General features: G+C 37.8%; 2 pseudogenes; one reads left to right on the top strand and one right to left on the bottom strand.

Annotated features, from left to right (window-relative positions):
- The first annotated feature begins 938 nt into the window (after nt 1-938).
- Nucleotides 939-1,768, top strand: LOC103563607 (olfactory receptor 7D4-like; annotated as a pseudogene).
- A 12,094-nt stretch (nt 1,769-13,862) lies between these two features.
- On the bottom strand, nt 13,863-14,766 carry LOC103563606 (olfactory receptor 7E178-like; annotated as a pseudogene).
- Nucleotides 14,767-26,391: the final 11,625 nt, after the last annotated feature.

Genomic DNA, 26,391 nt, shown 5'->3' with positions numbered 1-26,391 from the left:
ATCACTCTAATGTGATTGCCATGTCTGACCCTCATTCTTTAAGGCTTATATATAAATATACTTGTGCAATTTCTCTCTCCCTTCAGTATTTAATGAGCACCATAGAAGATTTTACTCAAAATTCTGTTTGTGACCTTTGTAGTATCTTACCTTATCATACTGAAATGGTTTAAGCCTTGATATCCCTGCTTTCTTTGGATGGTTTCACCAATTCCTTAACTTCACAGATGAAGAGCACTTTCTCAAGTGGCAAATGTCCACAAAGCATCTGGCCCTGTTCCTGCAGGATGTTGATGGTTCCTGTTACACAGAACATTAAGCATTTGTGAACGTGGTTTAGTATTTGGTGAAAACATTTTCTTTCTTTCTTTTTATTCCCCTTGAGAAGTAAGCCTACATTCTACTCATTCTGAAATACTCTCTCAAATTTTCTCACTTCTGAGACATGTCTGACCCTTTTCTGAGTCCCACACAAGGTAGATAACCCAAATCAACTTACTGAGCTTCCCTGGACCTTGTGTTCCACATTTGTGTTAGAGCGAGTATGGACCATTCTATCTCTAAGGGCCAAAGTTGCTCTTAACTTTTACATTTTATCATTATAAGCCAAAGATAAAGAGGATGAATGAATGTCCCAGAGGCCAATGGACAGGGGTTGATCAACACTAAGAAATGGTGCTTATAACAAACCACAGAATGTAGGATTCCACAATTTTGTTATGTAAAGGTGTTTATGCCCAATCCTTCACTTCAAGACTAAAAATGTAGAGACACTATAGATTCTGTATGGTGTCTATTTCATGTTCTTTCCCTTTGTCAATCATCTAGCTGATTGTGTCAGCATCATGGAACCAGGAAATCAAACAAATGTTTCAGAATTTTTACTCCTGGGATTTTCACAAGACTCAGAACATTAACCCATCCTATTCAGTCTGTTCATGTCCATGTTTGTGGTCTCCATGCTTGGGAACCTGATCATCAATCTGGTCATCAGTTCTGACTCCCATCTCCACAACCCCATGTACTTCTTCCTCTCAAACTTATCCTTTGCTGACACCTGTTTCACCTCCACCACTGCCCAAAGATGCTGCTGGATATCCAGACACAAAGTAAATCTATCACCTAAGTAGGCTGTATCACCCAGAGGAATTTTTTCCATGGCTTTTGGAGGGCTGGACACTTTTTTCCTCACTGTGATGGCCTATGACAGGTTTGTGGCCATCTGTAACCCCCTGCAGTACACAGTCATCATGAACCCCTGCCTCTGTGGCCAGCTGGTTCCTGTGTCCTGGTTTATAAGCTTTCTGTAGTCCCTGACCCATAGTCTGCTGATGTTGTGACTGTCCTCTGTACCAATTGGATAATACCACACTTTTACTGTGAACTTGCTCAGGCCCTCAGGCTTGCTGGCTCAGACACACTCATCAATCACATTCTGCAATATATAGTGACTGGCCTTCTTTGCATGTTTCTCTGCTCAGAGGTGCTTTTCTCCTATACACAAATTTTCTCCTCAATCCTGAGAATCCCATCAGCTGATGGAAAATATAAAGCATTTTCTAGCTGTGCATCTCACCTGTCAGTGGTTCCTTTATTCTGTGGGAGAGGCTTCGGTGTGTATCTCAGTTCTAATGCATCTTCCTGTAGAAGCATGATTGCCTCAGGGATGTATACCATGGTCACCCCAATGCTGAACCCCCTCATCTATAGGATCTGGAACAGGGACATCAAGAGTGCTCTACAAAAAGTTCTCAGGAAAATTCTCTAGGTTCAGTGATGAGAACAACCATCCTAGATTTTTGAGATGACTGTGGCAGCAGCAGTTGATTGAAGACATCCTACCTCTTAATCACATGGAAGTTTGTTCTTTGCCCACCTCTATAAGTGATTTTGGTCAGAATTGCGCTATAGGCACTTTGTCTTAACCTCTTATGGTGACTCCTCTGTTATTCTCAGTTCTACTCTCCTCATCCCTCCTTTTACTTATCCATTACTACACCTTGCTTGAATTCACAGTCTTGCAGATTGACACCAGCCACTTCAAGTATCGACTCAGAATAGTTCAGAAAGAATGATTAAATAGTGAAATCTATTGAGAACCATTGCTAGTTATTATCAAATTCAACCAATGACAACATTTACTGAGCACCTTTGGTAGGCCAGGCTGTTGTAGCTGTCTGGAAGACAGCAGTGAAGAAAAAAAACAGAGAAAATCTTTGCCCTTATGAAGCTTAAATCCTGGATCTCAGCATTCATTAGATCACGTTATATGTCCAAACAGAAAATACACTGATGGATAAATTATGTATTTTGTGATTGGTGAGGCTGAACTTTTCTCTATGTGTTTGTTTAGGGCATTTCCAAAATAAGCTGTAAAAATGTAGCACTAGAGATAGAAAAAACACAGAGTCCAGAATATTAGAACTAGATCAGGTTCTATTATGTTTTTAAGTCTATTTGCTTCATTTTGCAGGTGAATTCTTCAAGGACCAAACACAGGATCCCAGAGAGTGAGAAAATCTAATTGAGAGGGGACATATCTTCAAGTATGGTGTCAGGACAAAGCACTGGATTACAATTCAGGAGAGTAAGAATGGAGTCACAGATTTGCTGCTCTCTGGGAATGTGATGCTGATCAGCTTCAGCTGGTGTAGAATCTGTGATGACCAGCATATCTCTTGATAAGTATTTATTTTCATATCTTCTTCACTACAAAGAAGTTGGATAATGCGTTAAGTCTTTGGATGGTAGTGTTTGCCAAGGCTCTGCAGGAAGAAAAGTTAAGCATAAATGCATACATATTCTTCTTTGTAAAGATGAATCACTTCCCACTCCAGGATGGAAGGGGTCTGATGGAATCAACTTGCCACCAAGTAGAGTCCTCAAGGGAGATTACCATTTTGAAGAACAATATAATGGACTTCTAAGAGGGACATCCACCTCCCCTTTAATCGCTAGGCTTTGAGTCTGAAAAGAGGCTTGGCTATGGAAACTGGAAGAATTCAATTGTGGCAGCTGACATCTGACTTTTGCTGACTTACTCTCAATATTTTAGGTCATCTAAGTCAAACAATACACTTGATGTGTGCTCATTTATGACCTGTCACCACTACCACAGATCCTTGTGGGTCATGGACTCTGGCTGCTATTCCAGATTTCTTGTTCAATCATCCACCATCCTTCTCATGGTAAAGGTGCCATTTGAGTTTAGAACTCAAGATACTTTTAAACATAATTTAAAACTTCTGCTGTAGTGTGAAGTTTAGCTAACTGGGCCATATTCAAAAACTCACAAATTTCAAAGTTGGAAAGACAGTGTAAATGTTGGATATCCATTGACTAAGACTGCTTTAACATTCCCTTCAGCTTGACTAAACTTTATACAAGTTTCTTTTGAACTACAGATCCATGATCTCTCTTTTCTTAGAGCATTTACTTTTAAAATTGGTCATTGCAAATTCTTTCTCTACCCTATTGAAATGTACATAAATATTCTCCCAGATTCTCATCAGTTTTATGACCCAAGAATGTCTTTCTTAAAGACCAGGGGGCCATCCCTTTGAAATGCAATCATCAAGAAAGAGCATCCCTATCTCCCAGCTTCTGTGGGAGGGTAGGAGCCTAAATTCAATAAGCAATGATTAGCAAACACAGATGGTCTAATCACATCAACCACCCTCCCCCCTAACATAGTCCAGTACTTTTCCTTCAACTCACCTCAGCTTTAAAATACTCCCATGTTTCATTTCAGTGGAGGTAAGTTCAGTCTCTCTCCCTTATTGCAATAGTCTTGACTCCTATTGCAATAGTCTTGAATAAAGTCTTCCTTAACCATTGGATTATGATGCAATTTTCCTCTGGTATAATCAATGACTAATGATACTTCATAACAAATTTCTCCCAAAGTATTGTTTTGGCAATAAACTTGTCCTATGTCTTGTCTGTTTAAGCTGATAATATGACATCTCACCAAGAACTTCAGATTGGAAGAGCAGCAAAACTCACTTTTTTGATGCATCAGTTTAATTTGCAACAGAATAGTTGAGGCAGCCTGATATAAAGACTGTCCCTCATAAGACTGAAAATGTATGAGTTCACTCAGAAGGTAATGCTAGTGAAAGAGGAACAGAGACTAACTTGATAGAGAGCATATTAAGAGAATTTAGATGAGTGGTCATGGAAGGTATCATTATATGATGATATTTACATGAAAAGGGGGAGAAACTGAATATTGAGAAGCTACTTATGACACTCTTGTAAGAGCAAAGTGTTTATGTGAAACTTTTAATGAATGGAAAAAGCAAACTATATAACTGAGGTAGTGTTATTCAGATCATTTAATTGCTTTGGAAAAATGTAATAAGGATTTAAAACAACAAAATTTGGGGTGATGTCAGAATTATGGCACGGTTGTTCCCTTTGTCCCTCCCTTCTAAGTTACAATTAAACAGACATTCATTAACGAACAAAGGATTCCCTACACAGCACAACAGTAAGCCTGAGAGATTCATGCAGCTATACATGTGAAGGTGGGTGGACTGGACCCCTGGGAAACAGTGGAAATCTTGGAGTGGCCCCCTCTCCTTCCTTGGTAGGAGTGATCAGGTCATGGACCCTCACACAGTAGCCAGCGCTACTGTGAGTGGAGGTAGGGGCAGCCCAGATGCAATTATTGAGCAGTAGCTCCCCTGCCTACCATGCTGTGGCAGCCCGGCCCATGTGAATGCTCCCCACTAAGTGGCAGCAGCTCAGCCCACACAAGGACAGACCATGCCAGCATGGATCCCACCAGCAGAGTGTGACACACCCACTCAGCATGGTGGCCCAGCCCATGTGAAGGTGTCTGGCTCACATGAGCATGACCCGTCCACTGAACATGGAGGTCCTGACTGCACAAGTGCAACCCACTGACAAGTGGCAGCCCAGCTCATGCAAAGACACCTCACCCTGCAGCTGCAGCCCAGCATGTGTGGATGTAGAGTAGCCCAACCAGCACAACTATGAGCAGCCACACCAGAACAGAGAAAACAGCCTGTGTCCCCCAAGCGGTGGTCAGTGGAATCTGCAACCAGAATCAACAGGAACCACAGCAAAACCAGTGACCCAGCCCATCAGCCATGGCAACCCCAAAACCTGTTCCACCAGCAGCAGAGGCTGTATAAAAGTCTCCAGGTCCTCAGGTCCCCACCAGCAACAGTGACACCTGTAAATCCACCACCCATGACAGCAGTGCAACAAGCACCCCCAAGACAACCTGGGAACAGCAGCACAGGCGGTGCATGGGACAGCAGCATCCAAGCCCATGGAGACCCAGTGGAGGAATACAAGACCCAGGGGGCCAGAGCAAAGTAACCAAAGCTGTACCCAGATAAGAAAAGGTGATTACTATCACAAACACACAGGCAGAGGATCAATTCATCAAACACCATGAAGAACTAGAGTAACACTGCAAACAGAAGGAAATTGACAACTCTCTAGAAAACAAACCTGAGATCACAGAAGATTACAATCTAAATGACAGAAAATTCAAAATAACTGTCACAAAGAAACTCAGTGAGTCAAAAGAAAACTCAGAAAGACAGTTCAATAAGCTCAGGAATAAAATTAATGAACAGAAGGAATACTTTGTCAAAGAGATTGAAGCCCTAAAACACAAAAAACAAAACCAAAATTCTTGATATGAAGAACACAATTAGTGAGACAAAATGTAAAGTAAAAAGTAAAATATAGAGCAGACCTTATGGAGGAGAAAATTAGTGATCTCAAACATAGGTATTTACAAATGCGTCAGGTGGAGGAGTGAGAACTAAGATTTTTAAAAAATGAAGAAATTCCTTGAGAAATATCTGACTCATTTAGGGAAATCAACATAAGGGTTGTAGGTATTCCAGAGGGAGAAGACAAGGAGAAAGGGGCAGAGAGATGATTCAAAGAAATAGCAGTGAGAACTTCCCAAACCTTGAGAAAGAACTGCACATTCAAGTAGATGAAGCCAATAGAAGTCCTAATTACATCAATGAAAAAGAGCTTCTCTAAAGCATATAATAGTAAAACTGTCAAAAGTCATTGACAAAGAAAAAATATTAAGGGCAGTGAAGAAGAAGAAAATGACCTACAAAGGAACTCTTATCAGGCTTTTAGCAAATTTCAAAGCAGAAATCTTACAGGTTGGAGAGAATTCAATCCTATCTTCAAAAAAGTGAATGACAGGGGCTGGCCTGGTGGTGTAGTGGTTAAGTTCATGCACTCCACTTCAGCGGCTTGGGTTCACCAGTTCGGATCCCAGTCGTGGACCTACACAGTGCTATAAAGCCATGCTGTGGCAGGCATCCCACATGTAAAGTAGAGGAAGATTGGCATGGATGTTGGCTCAGGGCCAATATTCCTCATAAAAAAGGTGGATTGGCGGTGGATGTTAGCTCAGGGTTACTCTTCCTCAAAAAGAAAACAAACTGAAAGACAAAAACTATCAACCAATAATACTCTATCCAGTGAAATTATCCTTCAGATATGATGGAGAAGTAAACACTTTCTGAGATTAAAAAAGGTTGAGGGAGTTTCTCGCCACTAGACTTACCTTAAAAGAAAGGATGAAAGGAGCCGTTCTACCTGAAACAATAAGGCAAGGGTTTACAAAGCTTTGAGCAAGGAGACAGACAGAAAAAATAAAACCTTTCAGCTCTCTAATAGAATAAGTTAGCAAACATATATAACATAAAGGATAAGGGGAAAGAAAGCATCAAAAATAACTATAAACCCTTCAATTTTGTCACAAACTTCAGACATAAAGAAGGAATAGTTTGTGACAAGAATAACACAGAAAGGGAAGACGAAACAGACGGAATCTGCTTAGGCTAATAGAGATAAAAGGCTATCAGAAAATGGAATATCTCATCTGCAAGATCTTTTATACAAACCTCATGATAATCAGCAAACAAAAAATCAGAGCAGAGTCACAAGTGATAAATAAAGAGAAACCATCACAGAAAAACACCAAACTGAAATGGCAGTCAGAAATACAAGGGAAAAGAAACAGTGAAAATATAGAACAACCAGAAAACAAGAGATAGAATGGCAGTATTAAGCCCTCATATATCAATAATCACTTTCAATGTAAATGGATTGAATTCACCAATAAAATCAACAGAGTCACTGGGTGGATTGAAAAACAAGACCCAAAAATATGCTGCCTCCAGGAAACACATCTCAGCTGTAAAGACAAACATAGGCTGAGACTGACAAGGTGGAAGATGATACTCCAAGCAAATGGTGGGCAAAAGTGAGCAGGTGTAGCCATAATTATATCAAACAAAAAAGATTTCAAGTATAGAAGATATAATGAGACAAAGAGGGGCAGTATATAATGATAAAAGGGATATTCCACCCAGGGGACATAACACATTAATATTTGTGCACCTAACACTGGAGCACCAAATTATGTAAAGCAACTAATAACAGACCTAAAAGGAGAAACTGACAGCAACACAATAATAGTAGCAGACCTCATCACCCCACTTACATCAATAGATAGTTTGTCCAGACAGAAAATCAACAAGGAAACAGTGGCCTTACATGAAACACTAGACTGATGGACTTAACAGGAACATATGGAACAGTTCACTTCAAAAACAACAGAATACACATGGAACATTCTCAACGATAGACTATATGTTGGGAAACAAGACAAACATCAATAAATTTAAGAAGTCTGAACATATTTTCTGATCACAATGCTATGAAACTAGAAATCAACAACAAGAAAACAGTTAGGAAAGTCACAAATATGTGGAAGCCAACTTTCTAATGAATAACCATTAGATCAATGAAGAAATAAAAGGAGAAATCAAATATTTTATCCATATATTTATCTGGATAAAAATGAAAATGAAAACACAACATACCAACTCTTATGGGATGCAGCAAAAGCAGTACTGAGGGAAATTTAGAGCAATACAGTCCTACCTCATCCAACAAGAAAAGTCTCAAATAAGTAATCTTAAACTACACCTAGCAGACCTAGAAAAAGAACAAACAAAGCCAAAGTCAGCAGAAGGATGCAAATAAAAATTAAAGCAGAAATAAATGACATACAGACTAAGACTCAGTAGAAAGGATTAATGATACTAAGAGCTGGTTCTTTGAGAAGATAAACAAAATTGACAAACAGCCAGATTCACCAAGAAAAGAAGAGAGAAGATTCAAATAAATAAAATTAGAGACAAAAGGAGAAATTACAATGGATACCACAGAAATACAAAGGGAATACTAAGAGAATACTATGAAAAGCTATATATCCACATTGGGTAACCATAAAGAAATGAACAAATCCTTAGACTCATAACAACCTACCAAAACTGAATCAAGAAGAAACAGAGAATCTTAATAGACCAATCACAAGTAAATAGATTGAAGCAGTCACGAAAAAACTCCAAAAAACAAAAGTTCAGGACCAGACGGCTTTGCTGGAGAATTCTACCAAAAAGTCAAAGAAGATTTAATGCCTACCCTTCTCAAACTTTTCCAAAAAGTTAAAGAAGATGGAACACCTCCTAACACATTCTATGAGACCAACACAAGAACAACAGAAAGAAACAAACTTATAGCCAGTATCACTGATGAACATAGATGCAAAAATCCTCAACAAAATATTGATAAATTGAATCCAGCAATACATTAAGAGGCTCCTACACTGTGATCAAGTTGGATTTATTCCAGGGATGCTGGGACGGTTCAACACCTGCAAATCAATCAGTGTGATACACCACATTAGCAAAATGAGGAATAAGAATCACATGATCATCTCGATAGATGCAGAGAAAGCATTTGAGAAGATACAGTATCCATTTGTGATAAAAAAAAAACTCTCAATAAAATGAGTATTGAAGGAAAGTATCTCAACATAATAAAGGTCATGTGTGACAAACCCACAGTCAACATCATATGTAATGGTGAAAAACTGAAAACCATCCCTCTGAGAACAGGAACAAGACAAGGATGCCCACTCTTGCCCCTATTCAATGTAGTACTGGAGGTTTCCGCCAGAGCAATTAGGCAAGAAAAAGAAATAAACAGACTCCAAAATGGAAAGGAAGAAGAGAAACTATCACTGTTTACAGATGTCATGATTCTATATATAGAAAACCCTAAAGAATCCATCAGAAAACTATTAGAAATGATCAACAGCTACAGAAAAGTCGCAGGATATGCAATCAATTTTTAAAAATCAGTTGCATTTATGTATACTAACAATGAAATAGCAGAAAGAGAACTCAAGAATACAGTCTCATTTACAATCACAACAAAAAGAATAAAATATCTAGGAATAAACTTAACCAAAGAGGTGAAGGACCTGTACACTGAAAACTATAGGAAGCTATTGAAAGAATTTAAGAAAACTTAAAGAAATGGAAAAATTTTCCATGCTCATGGGTCAGAAGAATAAACATAGTTAAAATGTCTGTACTACCTAAAGCAATATACATATTCAATGCAATCCCAATCAGAATACCAATGACACTCTTCACAGAAATAGAACAAAGAATCCTAAAATTTATATGAAACAACAAAAGACTATGAATACCCAAAGCAATCCTAAGGAGAAAGAACAAAGCTGGAGGCATCACAATCCCTCACTTCAAAATATACTACAATGCTATAGTCATCAAGACAGCATGGTACTCGCACAAAGACAGACACACAGATCAAAAGAACAGAAGTCAAAGCCCAGAAATAAAACCACACATCTATGGACAGTTACTCTTCAACAAAGCAGCCAAGAACACACAACCGAGAAAGGAAAATCTCTTCAATAAGCGATGTTGGGAAAACTAGACAGCCATATGCAAAGGAATGAAAGTAGACCATTATCCTACACCATACACAAAAATCAACTCAAAATAGATTACAGACTTGAATGTAAGACCTGAAACCATAAGACTCCCAGAAGAAAATATAGGCAGTTCACTCTTTGACATTGGTTTTAGTAGTCTCTTTTTGAATACCGTGTCTACTCAGGCAAGAGAAAAAAAAGAAGTCTATTCAGGAATTGATAAACAATAATGTACGCCCCAAATTACACAATGTTGTAAACTAGTATGACCTCAATAAAATTACTTTAAAAAACTGGGCAAAGGATATGACCAGACATTTCTCCAAAGAAGATATACACATGGCCAACAGGCACATGTAAAGATGTTCAACATCACTATTTATTGGGGAAATGCAAATTTAAACTACAGTGAGATATCACCTTACACCTGTCAGAATGACTATAATTAATAAGACAAAAAATAGCAAATGTTGGAGAGGATGTGGAGGAAATGGAACCCTCATGCATTGCTGGTGGGAAGGCAACATGGTGTAACTAATATGGAAAAAAGTACAGAGATTTATCAAAAACTTAAAAATATAAAAACCATATGATCCAGCTACCCCACTAGTAGAAATTTATCCAAAGAACATGAAATCAACTCTTCAAAGAGATTTATACATCCCTTTGTTCATCACAACATTATTCGCAATAGCCAAGACATAGAGGCAACACAAGGGCCCATCAATGAATGAATGGATAAAAAAGATTTGGTATATATATACAACAGAATACTACTCAGCCAGAAAAATAGAAAAAATCGTTCCATATGCAACAATATGGATGGACCTTGAGGGAATTATGCTAAGCAAAATAAGTAGACAGATAAAGAGAAACACTGTATGAATTCACTCACATATGGGAGATAAACAAACACATGGACAAGAACAGATTTGTAGTTACCAGAAGGAAAGGGGGTCAGGTAAATGGAAAAAGGGTAAAGAGGCACATATGTGTGATGATGGATAAAACTAGACTATTGGTGGTGAACATGATGCAGTCTATACAGAAACTGTATAGTAATGTACAACTGAAATTTACACAATGTTATAAGCCAATACGACCTCAGTAAAATACTTTTTAAAAGTAACAATAAAATGACAAAATTGGGGAGATCTGAGTGACCCAGAAGGGAGTAAGTCTCTCATTGGAAAATCTGGATAGCTATATGCTGGTGGATTTTGACAGTGGAAACGATGAGAATTAAGTAGTATGTCTGCCAAGATGAAGTTAAAGCACCTTCCACTAGTTGGTGTCATCTCTTTATTCTAATGGACAAGCCTTAGAATGTTCCTCAGTTCTTCAGAAACCTCCTCTTCCCAGAAGGGCAGAAACATATTCAGTGTTAAACCATGAAGTCATCCCCATGTTCAATGCCTTCGAAATCTAATGAACAAAAGAATTGAAAGACTCTGGCCAAACTACTAACAAAATTTGGGAGAGGAGTGCTTATGATTGGACCATTGGCTCTAAAAATTTGAGGAGGAGATGTTTCAGGAGGATGACACAGGCCAAATTAATTATTATTCTTAATTCATACTTTACATCCCAGGGTGTAGTATTTTTAAATAAACTTTTTTGAAGTATAATACTCATGCAGATATTATTTCAAACTCTGCACCCCTTTTCTACAAAACATCTCTGAGTTTGGGTTTCCAGATTCATCAAGATTTTCTATGAGGACCTCCCTGATGCCCCCCAATTTTTATTGTTCATCTCCTCTCCTTGAATTTTCCCACATGGAACCCAGAATTGGGTTTGTAATTCACAGACCATCACTGACTGTTCAAATAACTATCTTGGAACAGTCCTTAAAGTCTTCTCAAATTAATTTTATTAGTAACAAGGCATCCCAAGTTGAGTTCGTTGTGAAGCAGACTCTGTGACAGTGATTAACATGTGGAGGTTTAAGACGTAGACCTCCTGATATAAACAACTTTGGAAAGGTAGGTATGTAAGGAATTCGGACTCACCTAAAAAGGGTAATGGCCTTTGTCCCAGTTCCTAGGAGGTGACATTTAAATCCTTGAAATTTCCCCAGGGTTAGCAGTTATTGGTTATTCATGGTGGGCACCTCTCCTGTGGATCATACCTGATAGTTTATGCTAGATGACTCAGGATGGAGGCTGGTCATGCCAAAAAGTCCAATCATATGATTAAAGAATTGCAACTTTTGGCAAAGAGATATCAGCCCAGCCTCTGGAGAGGGCAGCTGGAAATCAAGTTCAACTTTATGGACAATAATTCAACTAATCATTTCTATGCAATGAAGCCTCAATAAAAATTCTGGACATGGAAGCTCAGGTGAGATACCTGGTTGGCAATATTCTTTGAGTATTGTCACACATCATACACAGGAGGAGGTAACATGTCTGGGGTCTGGATTCCATGGAGAGAGGACAAGAAGCTTTACATATGGAGCCCCTTCATACATATATGCCCTATGAGTATCTTCCTTTGGATAGTTCTAATTTGTATCATTTTGCAATAATAAAACTGTCATCATAAGTACAATGCTTTCCTGAGTTCCGTGAGCCAATCTAGTGCATTATGAAATCCGTGAGAGTCCCCTCAGTTTGAATCATTCTAGCAAAATATTGAATGTGAGGGAGTCCCCAAAAGTGTAGCCAACTCATCTGAAGTGAGGGCAGTCCTGTGGGACTGTTCCCTCAGACTTTACAGTTTGGCAAACTCTTTGTAGCAAGGAAAAGCAGTGAAAAATGTCAAGCCACGTTTAAGCCCAGCAAAGGCCCCTCAAAACTACCAGGGAGCTCTGGAGCTAGGACAATCCCTTGGAGTCTGCTGGAATTGGGGAAACGGGGCCAAATATTTATACCTGCATCAAAGAGTCATCGGATGTGGGCTGCCCAAGGAAGTAGGCATGACCTTGGTTAAGGTGACTTTCTGCAGCTGAGGCAGATCCCTACAGGGCTTGATTGCTGAGGGCTAACACACCCAACACTTGGAGTAAAATGTCCCTTGTTTCTCACAGGAAATCATTTCTTTATTGTGGTGAAATAACATAAAATTTACCACCTTAACCATTTTTAAGTGCACGGTTTTGTGGCATGAAGTACTTTCACATTTTTGTGAAACCATCACCACCATCCACCTCCAGAACATTCTCCTTTTTTGAATCTGAAACTCTGTCACCATTAGACACTAACTCCCCATTTTCTAACCCCAGTCCTTGGCACCCACCATCCTACTGTCTGTCTCTATGAATTTGAGCCATCTAGAGACCTCCTATAATGGAGTCATACAGCATTCACCCCTTTGTGTCTGGATATGTAATATGATTGGTGAGATATTAGATGGAATAGGAGGGAGAATTATCAGGGAAATTGGGAATTGCCTTTGCTCCTGTTGTCCTCTCCCATTTTCTCCTTAGGAATCATACATTCTAGTTTTCCTAGGAAAATCTCAAGTGATAATTGTTTATTCAAACTCAGCATTAATAGTGTCCAATTTGAATTTTAAAATATTACCCTGGTTTGGACAGGAAATTAAATTATCACCCTACTTGCTAAATAATCTGACCAAGATCCTTAAGGAGCAAAAATATAGATGTCTTTTTCCTTAAGGTAGGGTTTAGATCCTCCTAATATACAGAAAAGATCTTGGGAAAACTAGAGAAATAATAAATAACAAGGAAGAAAGAGTTATGATTATTCTGCAATTATAGAAACAAGACTGCTCATGCCCAAGAGTCTTGGGTAATGTGTCAGGAAAGTAACAGAGTATGATGCATGTTGTGATGTGTGATGCATAATCCTTGGGGGGGGGGGGGTGCTATCACTTAAGTAGGCAGTCCAAAATAATCTCCAAACTTTATTCTAGCAACACTAACATAGGTAATTGTAAATTTAAAGCAGAGAGCTGTGGAGGTACATATACACTATATGAGTGCAGACTCAGAATTTCTTGTTACACTGTTTGATTTTGCTGCCTTTTCCACTCCTATGAACCAAAAAAGAAAGCACAAGTATTGAGATTAGGCTATTCTGCTAACAATCCTCCACAACACGCTCTTGATGTGACTGTTCTTCTGGCTGTAGATGAAGGGGTTCAACATAAAGGTGACAACAGTGGACATCACCAAGGCCACTGCTTCCTTCCTTGGGGAAGATGAGCCAGTTGAACTGAGGTAACCCCAAGGCCTATTCCACGAAATAAGCAAACAGCTGACAGGTGAGATCCACAGATGGAGAAGGCCTTGTATGTCAGACCTGAAGATAAGATGCTCAGTATGCAGGAAATAATTTGAGTATAAGAGTATAGGATCCCTGTGAGTGGAACACCACCAAAGATGGCACCAATAAAATAGATTAATATGTTATTGGTAGGGGTGTCAGAACAGGCAAGTTTGAGGAGTTGAGGAGGGTCACAGAAGAAATAAGGGATTTCCACATCTGCACAGAAGCTAAGCTGTAACATCATCAAGTAGTGCAGCTGGGAGTCCAAAAGACTGATGAAAAATGACACCAGTTCATGATGGCTGGGCAGTGCAGACGATGACAAATAGCCATAAAACCAACATAGACCATCATGACTGGCAGTAGACTATCTAAATATACAAAAAGAGAAAATGAGGACACCTGAGTTAGGCAGCCTGCATAGATGATGGATTTGCTGTGTGTCTTGAGGTTAACCAGCATCTTGGGGACTATAGTGGTGCTGAAACTTATATCATCTAAAGACGGGTGTGAAAGGAAGAAGTACACGGTGGTGTGGAGGTGGGAGTCAGAGCTGACAGTCAGGATTATGATCTGGTTCCCAAACATGGTGACCAGGCACATGGTCAGAAACAGCCCAAGAAGTAGGGGTTGCAGTTCCAGATCATCTGAAAGACCCAGGAGGCGGAATTCTAAGACACCTGTTAGATTTTGTGGTTCCATCTAGATAGGATATCTTTTAAAAAAGAAAAGAGTGTGGAATGAATAAAACAGTGTAGAGGCACCCAATAAAATGTTCATATTTTGGATTCAAGCAGTTCAAAATGAACTGAAACTTTATATCCCATTACCTTCAGAGATATTTCTCAGTTATGAACTCTCTTTAGAACTTATTCCTTATTGGTATTGGGACTATTCACCCATTTCTATATACACTCACTCTAGAAGCACTGAGACAAAGATTATTAGAAAAGAAAGGATGTTCGAGATAACAAGTCCATGAACACAGTAAAATATCTGCACCCTACTTTTGAAGGACAAATAAAAAGTTAGAAGTGTTCTTCTCTCTTAAGAAAAAAAATATACAAATTAAAGGACACTAAGAAGCAGTCATATGTACTTTATCTTACCCTAATGAAGTGCAAGAAATGCCCTTACTTTGAAATGTAGCCCTAGATCAGCTAAAACCTCATTAGCTAAATTCTGAATTAAAATAGAATGTTCATAGTCAGATAGCATTTTGTATGCCAATTATCCTCCTGGATTTTCATTTTTATTTGATTGTATGACGTCCATCTTCCATGGGTATAAGTGCTCACTCCAATGCGTGGAGTGTCTGGTCAAAGAGTTTTCAAAATAATTCAAATATATAAATATTTAGCTTTGGTGAACTTATTTTGAAAAATAAGTTTTTGGTAAATGCACAGAATCATAACATCACAGATCCCAAAGATAGCATTAATTTACAATGCACCAATGATTAAGCAATAATTACATTTTGATTAACAATCTGCACCTATCTTTTATTTATTTATTTTTTTGAAAGGTTATTTTCTATCACTGCTACACAATCTCATGGAAACATCTGAGGTTAAGATCACTTTTTGCTGTTTTTGATTGTAGTGGCTTGGTAAAACTTCTTAAATATGTTTCTAATCCTAAACATTACATTTGTGAAAGGTTGTTTCTTCCTCAAATCCAACCTCTTAAGAATTTTTGAGAAATTCAGAACAAACTCCAGGCCTGAATCCATAAGATAACCTGCTTATCCCAGCTTAAGAGCTTTTTAAGTCAATACTTCCTAAGAAGATGTATTGCATCTCGCCTAAATTGAGCTGCCTGAAGGCAACCAGGTCTTCACTTCTCTTAGCAGATGAAAAATGGTTTCATTTGGAAATTTAAAAATACCTGGAGAAAAACAAAAATGAAAATATGACATGCCACCTCTTGTGGGATGCAGCAAAAGCTGTCATAAGAGGGAAATTCACAGCAATAAGAGCCCACCTCAATAAACAAGAAAAATCTCAAATAACAAGACTTAAACTGCACCTAACAGAACTGGAAAAAGAACAAACAAAGCCCAAAGTCAGCAGAAGGTGGGAAACAATAAAAATCAAAGGAGAAATAAATGAAATACAAAATTTAAAAAAAAGTAGAAAGAATTAATGAAACTAAAAGCTGTTTCTTTGAGAAGATTAAAAAAATTGACAAACCCTTAGCAAAGCTCACTAAGAAAAAGAGAGAAGGCCGAATAAATGAATTTATTTTGTTTTTATAGGCTGAATTAAATAAAGTCAGAAATGAAAAAGGAGAAATTACAACAGATACTGCAGAAATACAAAGGATTATAAGAGAATACTATGAAAAACAATATGCCAATGAATTGGACAATCTAGAAGAAATGGATAAATTCTTAGATTCATACAATCTCCCAAAACTGAATCAAAAAGAAATAGAGAATCTGAATAGACCAATCACAAGTAAACACATTGAAACAGTCATCAAAAACCTCCAAAAAAACTAAAGTCCAGGACCAGATGGAGTTTCTAGAGAATTCTGCCAAATAATCAAAGAAGATTTAATACCTATCTTTCTCAATCTATTACAAAAAATTGAAGACGATGGAATTCTTCCTAACTCATTCTATGAGGCCAACATTACCCTGATCCCAAACCAGATAAGAACAACACAGGAAGGAAAATTACAAGTCAATATCACTGATGAACATAGATGTGAAAATCGTCAACAAAATATTGACAAATCAAACACAGCAATACATTAAAACGATCATACACCATGATCAAGTGAGATTTATTCCAGGGACACAGGGATGGTTCAACATCCACAAATAAATCTCTATGATACACCACATTAACAAACGGAGGAATAAGAATCACATGATCATCTCAATAGATGCAGAGAAAGCATATGACAAGATCCAGCATCCATTTGTGATTAAAAAAAAAAAAACTCTCAAAAATGGGGATAGAAGGAAAGTACCTCAACATAATCAAGGTCATATATGACAAACCATCATCCAATATGATACTTAATGTTGAAAACCTGAAAGCCATCCTTCAGAGAACAGGAACAAGACAAGGGTGCCCAATCATGCCATTCCTATTCAACAGAATACTGGAGGTTTGAGGCAGAGCAGTTAGTCAAGAAAAAGAAGTAAAAGGAATCCAAATTGGAAAGGAAGAAATGAAACACTCACTGTTTGCAGATGATATGATTCTATATAAAGAAAACCCTAAAGAATCCATCAAAAAACTATTAGAAATGATCAACAACTACAGCAACGTTGCAGGATATGCAATCAATTTTTAAAAATCAGATGCATTTATGTACACTAACAATGAACTAGCAGAAAGAGAAATCGAGAATACAATCCCATTTACAATCACAACAAAAAGAGTAAAATATCTAGGAATAAACTCGACCAAAGAAGTAAAAACCCTGTACACTGAAAACTATAAGACATTATTGAAACAAATTGAAGAAGACATAAAGTAAGGGAAAGATATCCCATGCTTATGGGCCCAAAGAATAAACATAGTTAAACTGTCCATACTACCTAAAGCAATATACAGATTCAGTGCAAGTGCAATCAGAATCCCAATGACATTCTTCACAGAAATAGAACAAATAATCCTAAAATTTATGTGGAACAACAAAAGATGCCAAATAGCCAAAGCAATACTGAGAAAAAGAACAAAGCTGGAGGCATCACAATCCCTGACTTCAAAATACACTACAAATCTTACAAATCTATAGTAATCAAAACAGCATGGTGCTGGAAGAAAAACAGACACACAGATCAATGGACTAGAATTGAAAGCCCAGAAATAAAACCACACATCTATGGACAGTTAATCTTTGACACAAAAGCCAAGAACTTAAAATGGAGAAAAGAAAGTCTCTTCAATAAACGGCGTTGGGAAAACTGTACAGCCACATGCAAAAGAATGAAAAGAGACAATTATCTTGCACCATACACAAAAATCCACTCAAAATGGATTAAAGACTTGAATGTAAGACCTGAAGCCATAAAACTCCTAGAAGAACATATAGGCAAGCACACTATTTGGTATAGGTCTTAGTGACATCTTTCCAAATACCATATCTACTTTGGCAAGGGAAACAAAGAAAAAGTTAACAAATGGGACTACATCAGACTAAAAAGCTTCTACAAATCAGAGGAAACCATGAACAAAATGAAAAGACAAGCCACCAACTGGGAGAAAATATTTGCAGATCACTTATCCAACAAGGGGTTGATCTCCAAAATATATAAAGAACTCATACAACTCAATAACAAAGAAACAACTCAATCAAAAAATGGGCAAAGGATATGAGCAAACATTTTTCCAAAGAAGATATACAGATGGCTAACAGACATATGAAAGGATGTCCAACATCACTAATTATTAGGGAAATGCAAATATAAACTGCAATGAGATATCACCTTACACCTGTCAGAATGGCTATAATTACCAAGACAAAAAACAACAAACATTGGAAAGGATATGCAGAAAAGGGAACCCTCATACACTGCTGGTGGAAATGCAAACTAGTGCAGTCTCTTTGGGAAACAGTATGGAGATCTCTCAAAAAATTAAAAATATAAACACCATGTAATCCAGCTATGCCGCTACTGGGTATTTATCCAAAGAACTTGAAATCAATGATCCAAAGAGATTTATTCGCCCCTATGATCATTGCATCATTATTCACAGTATCCAAGACATGGAAGAAACCCAGGTACCTTTCTACAGATGAATGGATAAAAATGATGTGGTATATATATGCAATGGAATACTACTCAGCCATAAAAAAGACAAAATCATCCCATTTGCAACAACATGGATGGAGCTTGATGGTATGATGTTATGTGAAATAAGCCAGATAGAGAAGGACAAATACTACATGAGTTCACTCATATGTGCAAGATAACAAATACATGGATAAAGAGAACGGATTAGTGGTTACCAGAGGGGAAGAAGGTTCATCAGTGAGTGAAAGGGGTAAACGTCACATATATGTATGGTGACGGACAAAAATTACACTTTTGGTGGTGAGCATGATGAAGTCTGTTCAGAAACTGATAAATATTAATGTACACCTAAAATTACAGAATATTTTAAACCAATATGATCTCAATAAAATTACTGGAAAAACAATTTAATTTAGGGAAAATGCAAATTCAAAAATAACAGAGAATACTATTACAAATGCCTGGGTAGTTCGCTCACCTATAAAATGGTTATATTAACTGAACCTGCCTTAATGGGTTGCTATAAGAAATCAAATTAAATAATAATGATAAAGCGTTTAGACAGTGGTTCTCAATGCTAGTTGGGTGTTATAATTACCAGTTGATTTTTAAAAATTTACCGATGTGCTGGTCACAACCTAGACCTAATATAAATCTCTATATGTAAATCCTTTGGTCATACTAACACATAGCTAGGATAGAGAACCATTTTCAGTCATGTAGTAAATGCTCCATCAACATTAACATTTATCATTATTAGCTACTAATCATATTAAAACATATTTAATCATACGTGCTTCAGAACTCATATTTATTATTGATAAATTTAAGATTTTTTGCTATCCCTGTATGATCCCTTTATTTTGTACTTCAGTTGCTCAAAGGCAAACACTGTCAAGAATTTAGTGGATGTATTTTCCTTTCAATGTTTCCATAATAGCAGTATTGGTTTATGTATTCATAAACAGTTTTCTTGAAAAATTACCTAAATACTATCATAATGCACATATTGTTTCCTGAGAAGTTCACATTTACCAAAATATTGTATTTTAGGTCTCTGTGAAGTACACATATTTATTTCAAACAACTTAATTTATTCATAGTATTACTTGAGAGATGAACTTCATTTTATCTTCCAATTTCTTACTAGAATATCTCTAATAATATTGCAGTGCCCATCTGCTTATCACACGAGTATTTCCATAAGATATATGCATGAGACAATTATTTGAGTTGTAAAAATGAATACATGTGCAATTTTACTATTAATTATCTACATTTATTTTCCCAATAGAAAATGTAAACAAAATCAACTACATATTCTTATGGTCAAGGTATAGAATCAGAAAGATCTCTCAAGTCTGTCTTGCAATGGCCTTTCCATTATAGGTCCACATGAAAATTCCCATCTGGCATAGGGCATAATATTTCCAAATCTCAGATTTCCAAAATGGACTACAAAATGCATTACTATTCATAGAGAATACTATGTTCTATAATATTCATGAATTAAAGGCCCCTGTAAATGACTTCGCCCACTCCCCTAATTCACAGATGAACTCACCAAATCACAAAAGAAAGAATCTAGGCTTTGCTTCTGTTTGCTCATCTGGAACTAAAGCGGGTTTCAAAAGAAAACAATCATTCCACTCTGTTCAAGAGCACGGAGCCCAGGAATGGCAGTCAGGAGACCTTTGTCTGAGTCCCACATCTTTTACCCCCTAAATGTGAAGTGTGTGTCAATCTCCCCACTTCTCTGTGCTTGTATCCTTTAGCTAGAAATGGGGAGAATAATATCCATCTCTGGCATGTGTGTAACACCTAACAGAGGTTTGCATTTCATAAATATCCTCCGGTGGTTTTAAATCAGAATTAGAATCATTATTGAAATAGTGGGTTTATTGATAAAAAGTAATCCCAAGAAAGATGTAATGACTTTTTAATCTATTATATAGCAAAGAGACAGAAGCCTACCATGTCCCAGGTAATTCATTTATGGAATGAGTGGAATTCCTACCAAGTGTCTCAGTTCACACAATAAGATTTACTTCCCTGTCTCTTTCTCTCTCTCTCTCTCTTTTTTTTTTTTTTGCTTTCATTTTTAAGAAAATATCCACATGTTTTTTAACTGAATATCGTAGATTCTATTAAATGGAAAATGAAGGGTCTCTTAGAAAATTTGACACATAGATACAACCATTGTTTTATCTTTTGTCTAGCCCTGTGTAACATCGCTGGAAGTAATGAAAGTACAGGCAGGAAAATACCCTGTGTACGGAAGCCATTTTGCCTCTGTTCTGTTTCTGAGAACTAAGAAAGTGAATATTCAATATACAACAGAGATTGTTGCTGTTCTTGTAGCCTATTTTATGCCAAGCAATGATAGGCTGTGAGGAATCAGAAATGAATGACACTAGGTTGTTTCCCTTCAGGCATCAGAGTCTACTTGCATAAGGATGAGAATTAAATGTTCTCTCAGGATCCAGAGAAAGTCAAACTTGTAGATCCCAGTGATACCGCCCCTGATATCAGTTTCCCCACATTAAACCCAGCATATATGGGGTCAAAACCAAAACACTCATTCCCTGCTTACTCTCTGGCTTCCTGGCTCCAGAATCCACCATCCTCCATGGAGACAGACACCGCCAAAGACAAGCACCTGGGTTATCTCCTCCCTGCAAAGAGATACAGGCTGGTGTGAAAGCTCCCGCCAGCAAGGCCATATGCTCCCCCTCCCCTACCTAAAACCCCAAATTAAAATCCTTCCTTTTAGCTTTTCAGGAAGTTTGGGATTTCAGCATTAGCTGCCCTCTCTCCTTGCTCAGAGCTGTGCAAACATAAAATTCCCTACTTTCTTCCACTACCCCCGGTGTCAAAGATTGGCTTGATGCACAATGGGTGAGCGAACTCACTTCAGGTTCGGTATCAACAGGATAATTTAGTTGGGTCTCTGGTGCTTAGCCTTCATACTAATAAAAATGCCTAAAATTTACTTTGCCCTTACTATATGCATCATCACACATTTAGGCACATGTTCAATACCTTTTATATTTAAATCTTACTCAATGCAGTCGTTCCAACTGCAGATCAACTCAAATGAAAATGTTGAGCCTCAAACATACTAACAACTTGCCCAGTGTCACACCAATAATAAACACAACAGATAAGATTCAAATTAAATGAGGTATCTCTGGGGACCAGGATCTGAAACTGCTCTTTGTTTAAAAATGAGAGTTTAAGCAGATATACAGAAACCTTTTCCAAACTTCCTAGGTTATAGCTTTTAATTGTTTCCTGAGTAAGAATGGAACCCAACACTTTGACTTTATGTCTCTCTTAGATCAAGAGGGAGTAAATTACAACAATGAAGGAGGAAGTGGAACAATTAAAGCAAAATCTGGGAGCAGGAACAAGAATGATCTTCCCAGAATTAGCATGTGTCAACAATTTCTGTGATTTCTGTACATAATGTCAGCCATACTTAGTATAGCTCATGAGCCAGGGAAACCCACTCTTTTCACTGGTGGTCTACCAGAAATCCAAAGAAAAGAGCACCGGTGAGTGGGGGCCTCTGCCTGTAAAGAAAGGAAGAGAAATGCCAAGTTGAGTTGGCGGGAGAGAATATTGTCTAGGTGCCCTATGAGTGAAGTCTCACTGTCTGAATTAAAACATGACATCAGCCCTTTTGATTGCAAGACCTTTTTTATGTAAAATTATGTAAACTTTTATGTAAAAATTACATAAAATGCTGTACTCTTATCCTCAACTGTAAAGTGATAATAATGTTTGTTTCCCTGTTTTGGGGGTAGTAATGCAGTTTTATCTGTGCGTTGAGCTCTCAAGTCCATAGAGCTTAGCTTACTACCTGGCACACAGAATCGCTAAGTAAAGGTTTCTAATATAGTGATACTATCATTTTCTTCAGTATAATCTTTATCACCTTCCTGATCCCTGATCAGTGCTTTGTGAACAGTTTATTGGGACTCATTCCTGCTGTCATGGGGAGCATGTCATACCTACAATTGTAGAACCACTGTGGGAGAAAAGCAGAACTTTGAATGACAGTTTTTGGATCCCCACTAGAACCAAAAACAAACTATGCAGGGCTCTGAGCTGAAACTTTGCATAGCAGTGCCCTCCCATCTGTTTGTCCCAACTCTTCTGTTTGTCCTACTGATGAAAAAAAATGCTCTTGACAATCACTTCTCCATCCACCATCTCTATGGTATTCACGTGACTGTTTGGTGTCTCTGCTGGAGTATGACCAAGGAATGAGAATCCACTGAACATCTCCTGCATGGCAAGCAATAAAGGTTCACACTCTGTCCTCAGGACTGGCAGAGAGACAGAGTTATTCATGGGCCTCTTGATGCAGACGGTGATTCTGATGTGAACCCCGCTGGACTGGGACCAGGGTTCTGAAGGGCTGGAGGCACAGGCTGATTATTTACTCTTCTATGTCCTTGATAGCTCAATGCACAGAGCTCATAATTAGCAAAAGTTGCCCATGATATCCCATTCTCTGAGGACTTGCTATTATTATTGGAAGAGGAAAAGGGAAAAGAGAATGTATTTGAAGAGTTCTCTTTTCAGGAGGAAGCTTACCCATACTCCTCACTTCTGATTTCCAAGTTGCAGGGATTTTATAAATTCAGATGATTTTTTTCAATCAAAAAAAGCAATGTGTGACTTGTATGTCTGCAAATTCATTGAGTTCATCATGCTATGTTGGGAGAATTATGTCTTCTTTACCAAGAATCTAATGTAATTTCCATTTTCTTAATTAAAATTTATGTCTCTAAGGAGAATTTCCTATGTTTCTTTCTATATTCCTTGGGGTTTTATGTTTAAAGGTGTATGTTTTTGCTATTTTGAATGACAGCCAAAGTTTTAATTTTTCTGTAAAATTTATGTATGTCGGTACATTAAATAACCATTTTGACATACTTATTAAATTGACAATTTGCTTAAATACTACAGGGGATTTCAAAGATGTCTGCATTTTAAATATGGGCTGCTGTCATCTCAACACTGGACTAGAAGAGGATCTGATTCCAAGGTCACTCATGTGGCAATGGCAGCATTCAGGTCTTTGTGTGCTGTTGGCCATAGGCATCTCTCAGTTTCTTGCTATATGGGCTTCTCCATTGGGCAGCTGACAACATGGCAGCTATCTTCCACCAGCATGAGCTAGTGAGAGAGTAGAAGGCGGCTGACAAGTTGAAAACCTGAGTCTATTTACACATTAATGTTAAGGTGATATACCAATATTTTTGATAGTTTGTTCCTTGGATGCAAGCCACAATGTCCAGCCCAATTAAAGATGGGTATATACAAGTGCACAAATAATAGGAGGCAGGAGATATTGGGAACATCTGAGAAGCAGCCCACCACAAAAACCTGACCCTCTATCAGGGATTTGAGCTGTAAGCACAAGATTCTATAGATGTCTCTCTACTTTCCAGCATAGTCCCCAAATCTTCACATCATCATCTTCTCAATAAACCTTTACTGGAGAAGGACAGGCACATGGAAAAACTTGCTCTGCTTTAGGTATTTCTGCCAACCCTCCACCCTCCCATGCTGCTCCTGGCCATGTCATAAGGAGTCTCCCTAGTTTCTCTTATATCAACAGAGTCCTTTCATCTTTGCCAGGAGAAGTCACAGCCATTTCTGCACCAATACAATAAGCAACTCTAGAAGCTTCTGATTTATGCTCAACTAGTAAGGGCTCATCTCCCTCCAAATATGTTTTCTTTAGAATCTTTGTATTTGAACTCTTGATGTCTTTTTTAAAATGTTATTTTGGATTACGTAGTGAGGTAAAGTGGAATGTATGGGAATCATGATTTGTGGCAGCCTCTATATCTTATCTTTGACGTCCTATTGGGTCAGATTTCTTTGTATGAGGAGCTCAGAGATTGAGTTCTCATTAACTGATAGGAAGAAAGCTTGAGTATTTACCCGGTTAACTTGGATATGGGAGAAAGTATACTAATTACGCGTATGTGCATCAATGTCAGGGGAAAGTTTTAGGGAGCCCAAATGACCAAATGGCAGGAGTATAGAGAAGGATTAGAGAAGGAAGTTTGAGTGTTGAGACATTTTGTATGTTTGGGTGGGAAGATAAATCAAAAATACAACTGTAGGAATTTCATAATGGGAAGAGCCAATCAAGTCATAGGATCATTGTCAGTGAAGTTGTTAGGCAATTTAGCTTAGCAGCAAAAGGCAGAGTAAATTAAACCAGTTATTGGATGGCTTTTCAGAAAGCCAAGATTGCTACCTCAGAAACTATGTGTAGCATTTCTAAAGGAAAGATTGATATGTACTTAGGTACCTGGGTATGTAGCAGAAAAGAGAAGGAGCCCATGACACATTGATCATGAGAGAAGGCAAGAAAGCATGTTTACAAAGTGGAATCCAAAAGAGCCTGTTCCTGGTGAAAGGAAAGATCTCCCCTTTGCTGAGCACATTGTCCTTTGCCACCCTTGAGTAATGAAAATGAAGATATAGTTAAATTTATTCATAATGACTTGGGTGACAATGATCTACAGGCACAATGAGAACCACACAGCCACTAGAAATATCATACCACTACTTTAAGTATCAATTGTATACCCTTGACCAAGACATAATCGTTACAATCACTTTCTTGTCACAAGCTCACTTTGCAATCTTCCAATTGCATCTCACAATGTAGCTTTATGATTTATCAGCCAGGGTTCAACCAAGAAAAGAGAAACCACACTAGTTATTTTAGTGAAGATAATTTAAGTATTGCTAAATAGTTATTAAAACATGAAAAGCATAAAAGAAAAATTATTGTAATATAGAGTCAGAGCTGTAGGATGTAGAGAAAATATGATGGGCTAAGGGGTATATGGAAAAGGTTGGGCATTAGTGTGTGTGACCTTTGCTGACTGTAACTGGAAGAATCTAAAGGGAAGCCAGAAGGAACATCTGAGCTTTGGTTTATAGATTCCCAGCCCACTCCCACTGTCACCCCTCACACAGAATCATAAATTAGATTACAGAAGGCTAGTTTTGGAGAAGAAAACAATAGCTTAATACCCAATATATAGGACCAGCTCTAGCATGTGGAGGGAGGAAATAGGTGAAAAAATATTACCAGGAACATGAGAAAAAAATCACATTGCCTGTTACTAGGGCAAATTCTTTCAAGTCTTCTCCTTTATGAACTCTGATCACTTTAAGATCTTCAGGACCTGGTCATGAACAGTAAAGGACCCAAGACATATCATTTATTTTTGAATAAAAGAGCTGACAAAATTTAACAGATCTCCACATTGGCTGCATATTAGACTCACCTGAGGAGCTGTTAAAACCATTCACACTCTTTTCACTCTGCAGTCTAATTAAATCTTAAACTATGGTTGTGGGAATCCGGCATGAGGATTTTTAAGTCTCATCAGATGCTTCCAGTATGAGGCCAAGCTTGGGGACCAGTGACACACATTCTCTCACACAATCTGTATCAATAGGTTTGATTGAAGTCAAAGTTTTATGGAAAATAGACATGGAAAGTGCAAATGGTTGAGAACTGTATA

This window comes from Equus przewalskii, chromosome 6, assembly GCF_037783145.1.
Source record: "Equus przewalskii isolate Varuska chromosome 6, EquPr2, whole genome shotgun sequence".
Classification (NCBI taxonomy): domain Eukaryota; kingdom Metazoa; phylum Chordata; class Mammalia; order Perissodactyla; family Equidae; genus Equus; species Equus przewalskii.
Note: the sequence above shows the minus strand (reverse complement) of the source record. Positions and strands in the feature narration are given on the sequence as shown.